Source organism: Sander lucioperca, chromosome 3 (genome assembly GCF_008315115.2).
Source record: "Sander lucioperca isolate FBNREF2018 chromosome 3, SLUC_FBN_1.2, whole genome shotgun sequence".
Classification (NCBI taxonomy): domain Eukaryota; kingdom Metazoa; phylum Chordata; class Actinopteri; order Perciformes; family Percidae; genus Sander; species Sander lucioperca.
In genome coordinates this window covers 3,441,394-3,457,090 of record NC_050175.1, presented here as the reverse complement: position 1 = coordinate 3,457,090, position 15,697 = coordinate 3,441,394, and the positions used below count along the sequence as shown (strand labels likewise).

General features: G+C 40.1%; 2 long non-coding RNA genes and 1 pseudogene across 2 annotated transcripts; all 3 read left to right on the top strand.

Moving 5' to 3' along the window:
• The first annotated feature begins 1,946 nt into the window (after positions 1-1,946).
• On the top strand, positions 1,947-3,665 carry LOC116041503 (annotated as a pseudogene).
• A 1,719-nt stretch (positions 3,666-5,384) lies between these two features.
• Positions 5,385-12,578, top strand: LOC118494674. Its single transcript, XR_004896800.1, has 3 exons — positions 5,385-5,395; positions 10,629-10,632; positions 12,419-12,578. It is a non-coding gene; the product is annotated as an uncharacterized LOC118494674 (long non-coding RNA).
• A 578-nt stretch (positions 12,579-13,156) lies between these two features.
• On the top strand, positions 13,157-13,660 carry LOC116041273. Its single transcript, XR_004102890.2, has 3 exons — positions 13,157-13,272; positions 13,363-13,459; positions 13,558-13,660. It is a non-coding gene; the product is annotated as an uncharacterized LOC116041273 (long non-coding RNA).
• Positions 13,661-15,697: the final 2,037 nt, after the last annotated feature.

Here is a 15,697-nt window from a genome sequence, read left to right as displayed (position 1 = left end):
CAGTCTCTGGAGCACCGGAGACCGGCACAGTCACAAGGGCAGTCTCTGGGGTGCCAGAGATCGGCAAAGTCTCTGAGAGAGCGGTCAAAGAAGGTTCAGGACGGCTGCGCCTCAGCTGGGGCTCAGGGAGGCTGGACGCCAGCTGGGGTTCCGGGAGGCTGCATGCCAGCTCGGACTCTGGGGGGCTGCACGCCAGCAGGGACTCTGGGGGGCTGCATGCCGGGATAAATTTAGGATCAGTTCACTACTTTCATTGAATTTTGGGTGTTTCATTCAATTTTTATATCATTTGAAAAAACTATGAAAACTCTCGCTTTCTAAACAGTATCCTGACTAAACTGTGACAATTTTAATTTTTTACCTGGGAGTACAACAAGTTGCATGGTCGAAGACAACACAAAGGTTAAAAGACAACACAAAGGTTAATCATGGTATTAAATAATATTGGACTAATGACACTACCTTATGGAATTCCGTTTACAATGCCAAAACTTACTGATATTTCTGATCCAACTTTAACTTTAAATGTTCCATTTGATAAGAAGTCCATGATCCAGTTATATAGTCTTCCAACTATGCCTAGCTTGGTCATTTTAATAAGTAGATCTTCTCTCCACATGGAATCATAAGCTTTCTCAATGTCAAAGAACACTAAAACCATCAGTTCCTTCATGTTAAGGGATTTTTCAATTTCATTACTTACTTTAATTAAAGCATCTGCTGTGGATCTTCCTTTTCTAAAGCCGCTCTGATACTCATTCAGCAAACTTCTTTTCTCTAAAAAATATGACAACCGGTAAACAATAGTTTTTTCCATCCATTTGCACTAATGGGAGGTGGGTGCAATTGGTCTGTAGTTTTCGGCATTAGCTGAATCTTTCCCTGGTTTAGCAAATGGTAATATTAGTGCTAGTCGATTGGCTTTTTCAATATTTGCTATGCTAGATTCTCTCCATCTGCGATTACTGGTATTTTACTGTTTATCCTTGTCCCATTCATCTTTTTAATCATATTCCATACATGACCCACATCTCTCTCTCTTCCAATAGAAGAACAAAACTGTCTCCAAGTATTCCTTTTTGCGGTTTTAATTATTTTGCGAGCTAATGCTCTTTCTTTTATATTCTATTACATTATCCAAATTCAGTTTTTTTTCGGAGGTTTATGAGAGCACTATTTCTTTCTTTTATAGCCAAATTACACTCATCATTCCACCATGGCACAATTCTCTTATTACCTGTTATGACAATTTTAGGTATGCTTTCTGAGGCAGCTTCAATTATCATACTTGTAACTTCAATAGTACATTCCTCCACATTACCATTCATTTTAATGTTGTTGGTTAATTTCATGCAAGATTCTAAAGTTATTTCATTGAGCCTCATGAAAGCACCATCTATATACAGCATGGTTTCTCAACGGGGGCGTTTGGACAGTGTTGGGGGGCGGTGTGAACGAGGCAGCAGAGAGGGGGGCGCTCGGGCACAAATGGGGGGCATTTATCACTGTTATACATCACAACTTTTAAGCCTCCGACAACACATACAGTGTTCATTTGAAATAAAATTATGCCTGTGCAAATTATTGAAATCATATTTCAATGTTGCTAGTAGCCCACTCTGACTTGTCCTGCTAGCTACCCACAAATGATCTCCATAGCAACGCCTATAAACAAATCCCATATTGGCAGCCAGCAGCTGTCCAGAGTGGTAGAAAGAACGCTGCTGAGGACTTTGACTAGCCTGAGAAAACCCTGACGAACTTTCTCAAATTTGAGATTTGCTCTGCAAGTCTGTCTGGCCAAGAGCCCATTCAAGCCCATTTCCTTTTTCTCCAAATTAAGGCACCAATCACAACCGTTGAGGCGGGTTTTACATGATGACGATAGCGCAGCGACAGCAAGCAGCTTTTTGTTTACATTCATCACATTACATTACAGATTTGACAGCAGCCTCCGAACTCTGCTTCGCAGTTTAAGATTAATGTATCCAATAAAAATGCACACAAGCACAATTACGTAATACAATTTTGATATCAAAACACATTCAAACATCATGGCGGAAAACAAGAAGCGCAGACAGTATAGTGTTGAGTACATTAGATATGGCTTTATTCCCTCGCCCACGAACATCCAGCTCCCGATGTGCCTGCTTCGCCAGCAGGTTTTTTCTAACGAGGCAATGAAACCATCCCGTCTAAAGGAGCACCTGACTAAAATTCACCCCGATAAGGCATATTTCCATGTCCTCAAGCAGCAACTTTCAAAAGTCCATCTCCAAGATGTTCGCTAGTAAGGTAAACCAGACAGAGAGTGGGTTAGTGGCCTCCTATAACATCTCTCTCCTGATAGCAAAGTCCGGGTTGCCATTTACAGTGGGGGAGAAGCTGGTTATCCCAGCGATTAAAGAGACAATCTCCATGGAGATCTGTCATGGAGAGAGACTCATCGCCAGTGATGCAGGCCATCCCGCTCAGCAATGGCAGTGTGGCTCGAAGAATCAAGGAGATGGCGCTGGATACTGAGCAGCAGTTGTGTGCCACACTGCGTGAAAATCCATTCAGTATCCAGCTGGATGAAACCACGACAATGGACAATAATGTTCTTTTGATGGCGTATGTGCGTTATATGTCTGAGAGAGATGTGGCCGAGGACGTTTTGTTTGCCAAATATCTCTCCACTAACTCACGAGGGGAGACGATCTTCAGGGCCTTGAGTGACTACCTGCTGGAGAACTCTATTCTGATCGCCAACATCCTGCCACAGATGGAGCTCCCGCTGTGGTTGGCAGATACCATGGCTTTGCACCTTTTTTGAAGGAGCATGTACCGCAGGTCACAATTTAGTGGCCACCAGTCTCTTAACATTGCTGTCAGGGCCATAAACAAAATTAAGGCTCATGCTCTGAACGAACGGATCTTCAGGCAGCTGTGCGGGGAGAATGATGAAGCGTTTCAGCGCTTGCTGCTCCACACTGAGGTGCACTGGCTATCCGAGGGTCTGGTCCTATCTGGCTAGGCTGTGTGAGTTGTTCACAAGTGTCCTGGAGTTTCTTACCGGTGCCGACGCAGCTCTAAGGGACACGCTGTGGTCCTGTCGTGGTGACGTATTTTACCTGGCAGATTTCTGTGTGTGTCGCTCAAGCTCCAGGGAGATGGCCTGACACTGGTCCATTCAAAGGCCGCCATCTGCAGTTTCCTCGCCAAGCTGGAGCTGTACAAACTATATTTGAGCAGGCGTCAATTCAATAATTTACCTCAGCTGGCCATGGTAGCCTATTATTATTATCATTATTATTATTATTATTATTATTAGGTATATTTTAATTTACAAAGGCAGCCTAAAAAGAGAGAGAGAGAGAGAGAGACAGAGGGAGGGAGAGAGAGACAGCTCTAATTAACCCTGGGCTGGCCTTTGATGTTCCATCAACACACCTGCTGAATGATAAACATTGTTATACAGTGAGAACCAGTGTGAGAAAGCTGTTGAATCTCCCTTCAAAGAAGCCTTAATAAATCCAAAACAGTACATGCTATCAATACAGTGACTTCACCGTGAGAGACACAAGGCCTTTGCGAACGTATTGGTATATCATTTGTGTAGATAAAAAAAAAATACTCTGAAATCGCAGTTTCAAAATACTCTTCTTTGCCTGAAGAGAAAATGAGGATAAATAACATTATAGTCGAGAGATTTTTTGACCGTCTTGTCGCTCTGAGGCAGATAATACAAAAACTATATATAATATAATCCTAGCTGAAAGTAGACAAGAATACCTACATTTTGAAGTATAAATTGTTTATGACAAGAAAAAATTGGGTGTGAGAGCAATTTATAGAGAAGGGACAAAGATAGTTTTTTTAAGGCTCTGTGCTCTGGCGATGACATCACACACTCTAAGTCATGTAATACAGACAGACAGTGAAGAAGGGAGGGAGGGAGAGAGAGAGAGAGAGAGAGAGACAGACAGACAGACAGACAGACAAAGAGACAGAGAAAGAAACAGACAGAGACAGAAACAGAGACAGAGAAAGAGACAGAAACAGAGATACAGAGAAAGAGACAGAGACACAGACAGACAGAGAAAGAAAGAAAGAGACAGACACAGACCATAGACTGTTAATATTAACGGATAGAGCATGTGTGACGTCACCCATTGGTTTGTGGAGATCTGCTACGTTTTTAGACGAGAGGGTGGAGCCATAAACTGTTGGGCGGTATCAGACTGTTTTTTGTTTTTTTTGAGCTGGCAACGCTGCTTACACTCTTCGTTACCTTACACACGTTCACTGGCAATCTGGATGCAACTTCTGCTGAAAGCTAGCATACATAATTCAAGGTAAGATATAGCTTCGCTAGGTTTTAAATATATCTTTGTCCAATAGTTATATTACATATAAGAGGAGTCACATTGTAAAGTAAATGTATCTGAAGTTACCATGTAAATTGTCTGTAACGTTAGCTAGCCACTTATGGTAAAACATGCTAACGATAATTTTCTGCAAATCGAAGTTTACGTTTTCTTAATTTAAATGTAGTGTCAGCGAAATGCAAAACGGGGATTGTCAATGATTATCATTATCTAACGCTAAGTATTAGCAAATGTATAACCAAGTTTCTTACAACGTTTGGTTAACTGTAATAACCATAATGCACCGATAATGTCTTGCTACTGTTTGCGCCATCAGTCTATGGTTGGCGCATTTGGCCTTTTCATGCTTTTAAGAGCAAACGTTAGCAGAAATAAGCTCATTTAACTAAATTAAAGTTACACTAAAGAACTATAGACTGTTGTTGATTCATCTGTATTCTCCCCCGATAATTAATGAAGTACAGTTACATGCTAGTGTGCATATATATTTAACTATTAGGGGCTCAAATGGAAATTGATGACTTTCTTTCAGAAATAGAAGTGTGGAGAGCCACGATGGCATGTGCGCCCACCCAATGCCTCAGAAGTAAGTAATAGTTAGTAATAGTTTCTTTTCTTTTGCTATTTATGGTACAAAATTAAACTTTTAGCAGACTTGTTTTGTACAACTAAGCTGAGGTAATAATGCATTTTCAAATAACTGTGTGTAATTAAGAGTGCTGTTCATTTATCCTTTTTCTCTATAGCCTAAAATATGATACTTTTCTCACTATTACAATGTGTTTTTCCATCCAGCAACAGTCTGGATCATTGGAAACAGCTACGTCAGGCGTGGGGCCGAGAGAGAGGCAAAGACCATGGGGAACAACCTTGGCATTGAAGATATCTACATCTACTGGTTCGGCTGGGGTGGTCTGTGGTAGAAGAGCCTTCTCCCTTTCTTTTTCCAGTCCCTACAAAGAAAAGCAGCCCCGGATGTCCTCATTGTTCACTGTGGCGGGAATGACCTGGGAGATGTCAAGGTCGTCAACCTCATTACAGGAATGAAGGAGGACCTGCAGCACCTCCACCTGCAGTATCCAGGCATGAAGTCCATCGTCTCTGGCATCACCCAGAGATGCAGGTGGAGGGCTGTTAACAATCCCGGGAAGATCGACAAGGCTCGCATGTCTTTTATTCACTGTATAATAACACAATGCCATACACAGTCCTATATATTTATCTTTATTTATCTGAAGTTTTTTTTTTTTACTGTTTGTTTACTTTTTGTTTACGTCCTATATTTAGCTAAAAGGTTATTGTTATTCTTATACAGTATTTTCTATACGGTATTTTTTTTATACCTCTTTATTTTCTATACAAGTGTTTTGTAAGTTGCTGAAATCTGCTGCTGGAAATCTAATTTCCTTGTGGGAGTCATCCCAAAAGGATCAATAAAGAGAAGTCTAAGTCTAAGTCTAATAAGTATTTGTAACTCGTGAAACACAATGCACAAATAAATGCAGAGGAATCCGTATCTGTAAGTACAATGCACAAATAAATGCAGAGGGATTTGTATGTGTATATCTGTGTCGTATCTGTGCCTCTAATTTGTAATTCGTGAAACACAATGCGCAAATGAATACAGAGCAATTTGTATCTGAACAGACAATGCACAAATGAATGCAGAGCGATTTGTATCTATAAAGGTGTATCTGTGTCCGTGACTCTAATTTGTAACTCATATTTCATCATTTGTAAATCAACTTAGTATTTTTCAATGGAAATATATTTGTAAAACTCCTATCTGTGTGGATACTTTTGAGACTATTTTTCCTCCACAAAATATTCGTGTCTTTAGTGCCGATCCAGCGTTCTCCAGTAGATGGCACTAATGCAACTCTCTAATATACGGCTCTGATGTAGGCCTATGGATGCCAACAGCAAGCGACCCTTGTTAAGGGTCGGCAGCAGCATTGCTATATAGCTGCGCGTATATCCGTGTTGTTACGGTACAGATGCTAGGAGCGGCCAAAAAAAGGAACGATTCCGCCACTTCGTCTCCGTTCATGTTTGCTTGCTCTCAGCATTTACAGGTAAGCTATAGTTGTGTTTGTTCAGTCCAGCTTGACTGAAAATTTCTATTTGACTGAAAACAATGGAATTGTGCTGGTGTTTAGCAGTCTAGAGCATATATACTAATCTCATTCCATTTCTATAATCTGAAGTCTATGATTATCAATTTAACTTACATTTTTATTATTGTGTGCAGTTTCATTTTTGTAGGCTATACATTGGAAAATACAGCATTCTTTCTGGGAGATGTCACGCCAGACTCACAGTTCATACTGCAAATATACAAATATTACAATGGAGCCTACCTTATCCTTAATGTTCAATTGCAGTAGTTTTACCTCCTTTAGTGAAAGTGACAGAACAGACATATATTTAATAAAAAATCTTCCAGATCACAGCTTGATGCTAAATCCACTGATTTTCTGCTCTAAAGCAGTGATTCTCAGTCTCTCCAAAGTGGGTTCTGGGAAGTTTATTTATTTTACAAAGCAATGCATATGGTTCAACAGATATTTCAACTTTTAAATCATTATAGGCTATATAGACAGTGTTCTCTAACAAATATACTCTCTGTTTATTCACCATTTTATGGTTTTTGGCTGAAAAAAAGAGAGCCTCTGATATAAAGTAGCCCTTATATCCATGCATTGTTAGCCATGCTTACTAGCCACACTAGTAAAGACACCAAGGGAGGGCAGCATAAACGGGTAAACATTTATCTGGTCTTGTTAATACTGTAATGTCAGTGAAAAAAGTAGTTAGCTACAAAAAATAAACGTCATGTCATTGCAGGTCAACCTGCATATAAGATGGAGAATGACCGGACTGGACAACAACCATAAATCTCTGGCACACAGACTGTAAAATTGTGCACACAACAGACAACGTCTCTGCAAGAGATACTGGGTACAGAGGGGTGTGTGCTGATGCTTTATCCTGCTTGCCACTCTTTCTGTCATGCATTTTAGAACTGAATTGACTGGACAATTTTATAAGAAAATAAAATCGTAAAAAAGAACCACACCAGTCAATATAATACTATATATGTATATATATGTACTATATATAATGTATGATATTTGCAACACAAGTTTTTATTGTTTGGAAATCGGCCCATGTGATTACTTTACATGGAGATGGAATCAAGTAATTTAAAGGCATACTATATAACTTTTCCCTCTTTGGTCCCCCTATGGCGGACGGCACAGACCAGGGATTGCCAACCAGTTAGGTATAAAGAGCCACAAAAAAAAACACACCATAGCAAAAAGCCACACAACACATGCAAGTCCACACTACAACAGCAACAGTGTCTTCCAGATCTAATGACAGTCATAATACATAGCAGTTTTCATAGTTTTTTTTCTCACTTAGATTGACTCAGTGGGAAACCTGACAGTCTTTGTTATCCACAGTCCTTTTCAGGTCTTGCTTTAACTCGGTTGTGGCCACTCGAAGCAACTCTCTCACTCATTTGTCACTAAAGGGGCTTTCAAACAATTGGATTCAGCAGTGAAAGGGTTAACGAGGAAGGTGATCTGTGGCCGCTGTTTTTCCACAGGTTGCAGAATCTGTCCTCAAAACTCTGCTGCATTATTTTCCATTTTAAAATAATTGGCAAATGTATTGGCAGATATATTCAAATGTGTTTGTTTTTTTACTTATCTGAAATACTGTATGTTTCAGAAAAGTTAAAAACAACAATCAACCAATGACACAGCCCCCAGCCACACAGTAAGAGCCTCACAGGAGCAGGCAAAGAGCCGCATACGGCTCAAGAGCCACAGGTTCGCCACCCCTGGCACAGACTGTGGCGGGACGTGCAAGCTGTAGTTCCAATGAGACAACCTGTAGGGGGACCGAAGAGGGAAAAGTTATATAGTATGCCTTTAAAGTACAATTTTCAAGTATCTGTACTTTATCTGCACAAGGTAATTAAATACTGACCACAAACTACAATGAATATATAATATAATACGGTCTTTCATCTTTTCTAACATCCCATGCTTTTGAACAAACATGTTTCTTAAACTTCAATTTGGACAAAAGTAGAAGAGTAAAAACATTAACATCACACAGTGCTTAAAATATGGATGGTGCTGCAAGCTACAAACTATAAAACGTAAATGCTTTACACACATCTTAAACCTGGCAGCACATAAGATATATACAGCCACCACAGTTTCATATACATCCATCCATCTTCGTCCGCTTATCCGGTATCGGGTCGCGGGGGTAGCAGCTCCAGCAGGGGACCCCAAACTTCCCTTTCCCGAGCCACATTAACCAGCTCCGACTGGGGGATCCCGAGGCGTTCCCAGGCCAGGTTGGAGATATAATCCCTCCACCTAGTCCTGGGTCTTCCCCGAGGCCTCCTCCCAGCTGGACGTGCCTGGAACACCTCCCTAGGGAGGCGCCCAGGGGGCATCCTTACCAGATGCCCGAACCACCTCAACTGGCTCCTTTCGACGCGAAGGAGCAGCGGCTCTACTCCAAGCTCCTCACGGATGACTGAGCTTCTCACCCTATCTCTAAGGGAGACGCCAGCCATCCTCCTGAGGAAACCCATTTCGGCCGCTTGTACCCTGGATCTTGTTCTTTCGGTCATGACCCAGCCTTCATGACCATAGGTGAGGGTAGGAACGAAAACTGACCGGTAGATTGAGAGCTTTGCCTTCTGGCTCAGTTCTCTTTTCGTCACAACGGTGCGATAAATTGAATGTAATACCGCACCCGCTGCGCCGATTCTCCGACCAATCTCCCGCTCCATTGTCCCCTCACTCGCGAACAAGACCCCAAAGTTTCATATATATATATATATATATATATATATATATATATATTTCTTTTTTTTTTAAATAATAAACATTATGATAGTGGCTGGGTTGGTTCAGTGGTAGAGCAGGCGCACATGTACTGAGAGATTTATGCCTCGACGCAGAGGTCTAGGTTTCGAATCTGACCTGTGACGATTTCCTGCATGTCTTCCCTCTCTTTCTCCCCTTTCTCACCTAGCTGTCCTGTTAAAAATTAAAGGCGGAAAAACCCAAAAAATAATCTTAAAAAAAAAATAAAATAAAAAAATGAACATTATGATGCCACAGTGAAGTTGGTCTTTGACCTTTTGATCACTTCATTTTATCTTATAAATTGTCATGATAAGTATCTGAATTCTTGAGTTAGGGCAAAAAATGTGTTTTATGAGGTCACAGTGACCTTGACCTTTGACGTCAAATCAGTTCATCCTAGAGTCCAACTGAATGTTTATGTCAAATTTGAAGAATTTAGCTCAAGGCGTTCCTGAGATATCGTATCGTATTCGCTTTACTGTTCCTCTTCTATACCTCTCATCCGTTACCAAGTACAGTTGAGACATACTGGCGCACGTTCAAGTAGATCTCAAACCCAAATGACTCAGAGGGACCCATTGGTTCAATAGCATTTCTCAGGTCTTCCATCTGTTGCCCTGTGAGAGGGCTATCCACTATGGGGATGATCACTCCAGCATCTCTATCAACAGCATGCCCACTCTCCTCCCAGTCAATTTCAGGAATACCTATCTAAAAAAAAAAAAAAAATCAATTAATAAACAATTACTCCTACAGTAGTAGTAATTAAGCTATATAGTCCACAAATATGTATTTATTTTCCACGTGGAAAGTTATTTTTTGTGCACTGCATAACAAATGTATTAAACCATGGCCACAGAACATCAACCATGTGAGCACGGTTATTTGTCAATGCCAATTGTGTTTGTTCAGAAGTTACATTTTTGTTGACATTTCAATTGCAAAGTGGGATTTAATTACACAACAGCCTTACCTCCAAGATCTCTGGGTCAGTGATAGGATACAGCTCTTGACCTAACAATATTTCAAGGACAAAGGAAGTTCACAAGTTTATTGTTGTGCAGTTGACAAAATGCTTGCCTACTTACCAAAACCACTCACACACGGCGTATCCATGACAGCAAAAACATAGCAGCCTCCTTAAGAGATATTTTAAAATTGCTCAAATTTAAAGAATTAGTTTGAGAGCATGTCTTCTTCTTCTTTATAAAATAAATAGGGCTGTCAATCGATAAAAAAAAATTATCTAATTAATTACATACTCTGTAATTAATTAATTGAAATTAATCGCATACATAATTAACGGTGCCTGAACCGATACTTTTTAAGAAAGTAAAAAAAGAAAAGAAAAAAGAAGGGTACTAAACAACAGTTGGTGACATTAAAGAACGGCTTGTTTATTGCTAAGGCCATATGGTCAAAATTAAATGATTTAATAATAATGTATAACAATAACAATAACTTATTTCACTAGTAAATTGCTGTTGAACGACAAAAACAACCACCAGGTGGGAAAAGGACATTTATAATAACTTCCAATGCACCACGAGACTGTAGTTTACCAGTTTCATTGAACGCACCGTCTGTGTTGTTTTTCCGACGGTTAAAACACAGTCAAACTTTACACCGTTTAGCGTTAGCTGTCAGCATTTTAACCGTTTTTAATCCAGCTACTAGCTAGCGGTAGGCTAACGTTAGCTGCTGTCGAGTATAGTGTTAGCGGTGTTTGTGTTGCCGTCTGTTTCAGAGCGTCAGAGAGAAGAGCGCAGACATATCAGTGGCACCAGATTTCAGTAGCCAGGGTTGGCAGGAAGAAGATTTTTACAAGTAAATGTTCCAATTAATGATCCCTTGTTTTGTCCTTCGGGTCACCGGGATCCGAAGGACAACACAAGGGTTAAGATTAGGTACTGTGAAAATAATCATACCTTCTAATGACTTCAGATCTGGAATTCCTTTATGTATTATATGTCTGCAGCTGATGATGTTTCATTTAATAATTTCTGATTCAATATTAAAACAGAACTACTTCCAACTATTACAATGAAGAAAGAAGTCAGTATCAGGATAGAGAAAATAGTTTGTAAAGGCACATACCTGTGTTTGACTCATAGCCCCATCTTCCTGGACGTTACACCAAAGAGAATAATGAAAATTATGTCATGTTATCTTCTGACCAAAAGAAAACTGAAAAGTGATGTCCTGCTACATTATTTTTTCAATGAAGACATTTCATATATTATATACTACATTTAAAGGCAGGTTTGGTAACTATTTCCAATATACACCTTTTTGATATATTGTTTGAAATGGTCTTTACAACCCGGCAGCAATAAATAACTTCTGAACTGAAAAAGGAGTGAAAAAGACCGGCATTTGTAGCTGCTGTAAAGGTCTTTTCAAGGTCTTTTCAGACGACCCTGCATGAAAAGCGGGATTTTTGTCAGTAAGCGGCACTGTAGATTGTCGTGGAAGTTCAGGTTTACGACTGTAAACGGCAATTTACAGGCAACACCGAAAACTGCCATGAATTGTCGGAAATTGACGTGGGACTTGCTTGGCAGTTGCCCCCCCATGACCCCCCCTCCCCCTAATTCTAGGGGAGGCTTTCACATGTAAATGAAAATGCTGTGAGCTATACAAATGCAAATCAGGGTAGCAGCAGGGGGAGTTTTACCCCAGGTGACATTTTTCTAAAAGGTATTAACTTCATTTTAAGAAAATCTCTGGTATAAATAGATCAGGCTCAGTATAGCCTAATTGTAGACTCTTAAATTTTTAGCTTGAATTGATTTATTTAATGAAAGTATGCTAGATTAATTACTGTGTATGTCATTAGCAATGCCCAATGTTATGTAAAAAAGATACACAAAGCAATTTATTTCAACAATTAGTTTTTATCAGGCTTTGCCATAACTGTAAAATGTGCATTCCATGCAAACAACATCACAGTCTCCTAGAGCTCATCCACTGTGCATAGTGGCATGACTACAGTGACCTTTCTTTGGTCTTGCTCATCCAAGATTGTCTGGTGGAATGGCGACAGAGGCACCACTGTACAGTTTTCTAAGAGAAGTCTTTCTGCTGACACCAAAACACTGTGCTTCACATAAAGCATATCAGCTTTGTCATTGTATGACAAAGTCCCAACCATTTGTCTTCTTAAAATACTGGCAAATTCAGCACCATATTCACATGTCCATGGCATATGAAGCTGTTGGCTCTGCTGAAATGGCCTCATAATCTGGACTTCAATTGTGTTATTGTTATTAAACTTTCCCAGTATTCCATTAAAACTCACTGTAATTCACATCCACACCAGTCTGTGCGCTGTTTGCGCCCTGCTGGTTAATCTGCCTCCTCTTTGTCTTTCTCTATCACTCTGCCCCTACCCCCGCCCTCACTGCTTTGATTTGAAAAATAGCGGAGGGATGACTCCTCTGAGAGTTAGAGCAAAAGCTTCCAAAGTATGGGAGTATTTCAGGCCAACTGGTAAAAGAGTTGTCTGTACACTCTGTCAAACTTCACTTGCTTATCACGGAATTACAACCACGCACCTAAAAAGGAAACGCACAGGAGTTGTTCAAGATGTACGGAGCGTTTTAATTTTTTTCCTCCATGTCACCTCCGGGGCTCCGTAAAGATGCGCCCACAGAAAAGGAAAAAAAAAAACGCAAGTATATGATTATTAATGAAACGGTGAGCTAGTCTGTACTGTTTATTAACTCTTGAGAAGTACAATGACTGTCTTTTGATGTTAAACAGGCTATTTAGACTTTGGCAGTAATGTTTTAAACCCCACCATGCACGCAAGTTTAAACGCGAGCAGCACATCTGTGTGGCTGCTTTCAGCGCAATTCATTATTAGGCCGAGCTAAGCTGGGCCAGTGTAAGTTGCTTTATAAAAGTGTATTTATTTGGTCTTGTAATTTACAGGAAGCAGTATCCCGTCTTCACAACTCAGAGACAAATTGTAGGCGCTACGAACCGGAGCAAGGGTAAGATTTAAAGAATATGCTCTCATTCTGCTGTATAAGGAAATAGATACGTTAATAGACCGATCTTAACCGTATATTTTGTTTTCACAGACTAACCTCGCATCATAACGAGGCCGTGACCTATATTTGCTCGGAGCTATGTCTGCAAGTCCAGATTTACATGATGTTGACAATGACGGCATTGTGTGTAAGTAACTTTTCCTGTTTTCTCATTCCTTGTTTAGTTTTACTGTGACTTATGTTTTTTTTTTTAATTCATACCACTCTCATTTAATTGTTTTCCAGCTGCCTGTAATTACGAGACAGTAAGCAGGAGCTTCAGGTAGAAACAACCAGATCTTGCATCACAGGCGGAAGCTGTGAAGAGTTCAGCTCAGAGTCCAGCGAGGTCAATGTGACTTTTTTTTTGATGAATTAATAGATGTGTTGTGTCCATACGCAGTGCATCGCGCAGTACTGATTGCCTTTATTGATTGTTTTTACAGCTGCTGGAAGCCAGACAGTGTGCTGGATGGATTGTGCGTCATTTTCGCAACCAGCAGAAGTACAGGGCCACGCACCACAGATGTCTGCAAAACGGACCGAATTAAGACAGAATGCCGCCAGTTACATTTTTTTACCAGTTTACCATTTGTTGTGTAGCCTGTGTTTGTTGTGTGCTAATAAAGCTCTTTTTTTGAATAAACATCACGTTCCTGGCAAATTTTGCTTTCCTCAATAAATTCATGTCCTTGATGGTAATAGTCCATAGCATAACAATGACATGAATATACAACATAATAGCATATATATATATATATATATATATATAGCCTTGCAAAAGTATTCACCCCCTTTGGCATTTTTCGTGTTTTGTTGCCTCACAACCTGGAATCAACATGGATTGAGGATTTGCATCATTTAATTTACAGAACATGCCCACAACTTTGAAGATGTTTTTTTTTTTTTTGTTGTTGTGAAGCAAACAACAAAATAACAGAAAAAGTCAATGAGCATATCTATTCACCCCCCTAAAGTCAATACTTTGTAGAGCCACCTTTTGCGGCAATCACAGCTCCAAGTCGCTTTGGATAAGTCTGGGCTTTGACTAGGCCATTCCAACACATTTACATGTTTCCCCTTAAACCACTCAAGTGTTGCTTTAGCAGTGTGTTTGGGGTCATTGTCCTGCTGGAAGGTGAACCTCCGTCCTAGCCCCAGTCCCAGCTGCTGAAAAACATCCCCACAGCATGATGCTGCCACCACCATGTGAGTCTCCCACATGCCTTTTCGCAAACTCAAAACGTGCCATTTTGTTTTTTGCTGAAAGTAATGGCTTTCTTCTGGCCACTCTGCCATAAAGCCCAACTCTATGGAGCGTACGGCTTATTGTCGTCCTATGTACGGATACTCCAGTCTCTGCTGTGGAACTCTGCAGCTCCTCCAGGGTTACCTTAGGTCTCTGTGCTGCCTCTCTGATTAATGCCCTCCTTGCCCGGTCCGTGATTTTTGGTGGGCAGCCGTCTCTTGGCAGGTTTGCTGTTGTGCCATGTTCTTTCCATTTGGTTATGATAGATTTGATGATGCTCCTGGGGATCATCAAAGATTTGGATATTTTTTTATAACCTAACCCTGACTTGTACTTCTCAACAACATTGTCCCTTACTTGTTTGGAGAGTTCCTTAGTCTTCATGGCAGTGTTTGGTTAGTGGTGCCTCTTGCTTAGGTGTTACAGCCTCTGGGGCCTTTCAAAAAAGGTGTGTATATGTAATGACAGATCATGTGACACTTAGATTGCACACAGGTGGACATCATTTCACTAATTATGTGACTTCTGAAGGTAATTGGTTGCACCAGAGCTTTTTATGGACTTCATAACAAAGGGGGTGAATACATACGCACATGCAATTTTTAGTTTTTTATTTCTAAAAAAATAGTTTTATGTATATATTTTTATCCTTTTGCTACCCTAGAATAATAAGGTTCTATCTGACATTTTTGTCAAAATTGAGTTATTTACATATTCTTACTCTGGTATAACTTGTGAACATTATTTAAGGTGTTTTTTAAAAATAAAATTAATTTTGGGCGTTTTATTCAGAAAACAAAAAGGTTCTATCTACAAAGTTACACTCAGACTTGGAGTTATAAGGTTCTATCTGTGGTCCAATCATCTTTTGGAATACAAACAGAAGGACCAATCAAATACTGTTTCTTTATGGTGCCAGGTTGTCTAGCGCCAGTTAACGTTAGCTAGCGTTAGCTAATGTTAGCTAGCATTACCTAACATTACCTAACATGACCTAAGTCTAAAAGTTGTCCTCAGCAAAATCCAAACGCTATAATGCAACTACAAGTGGAAATTCAGTCATATCCCCTCATTTCCTTGCCAAACGTCATATCCAACTTGATTTGCATCATATTCTAAGACTTACTGTTAGCTAAC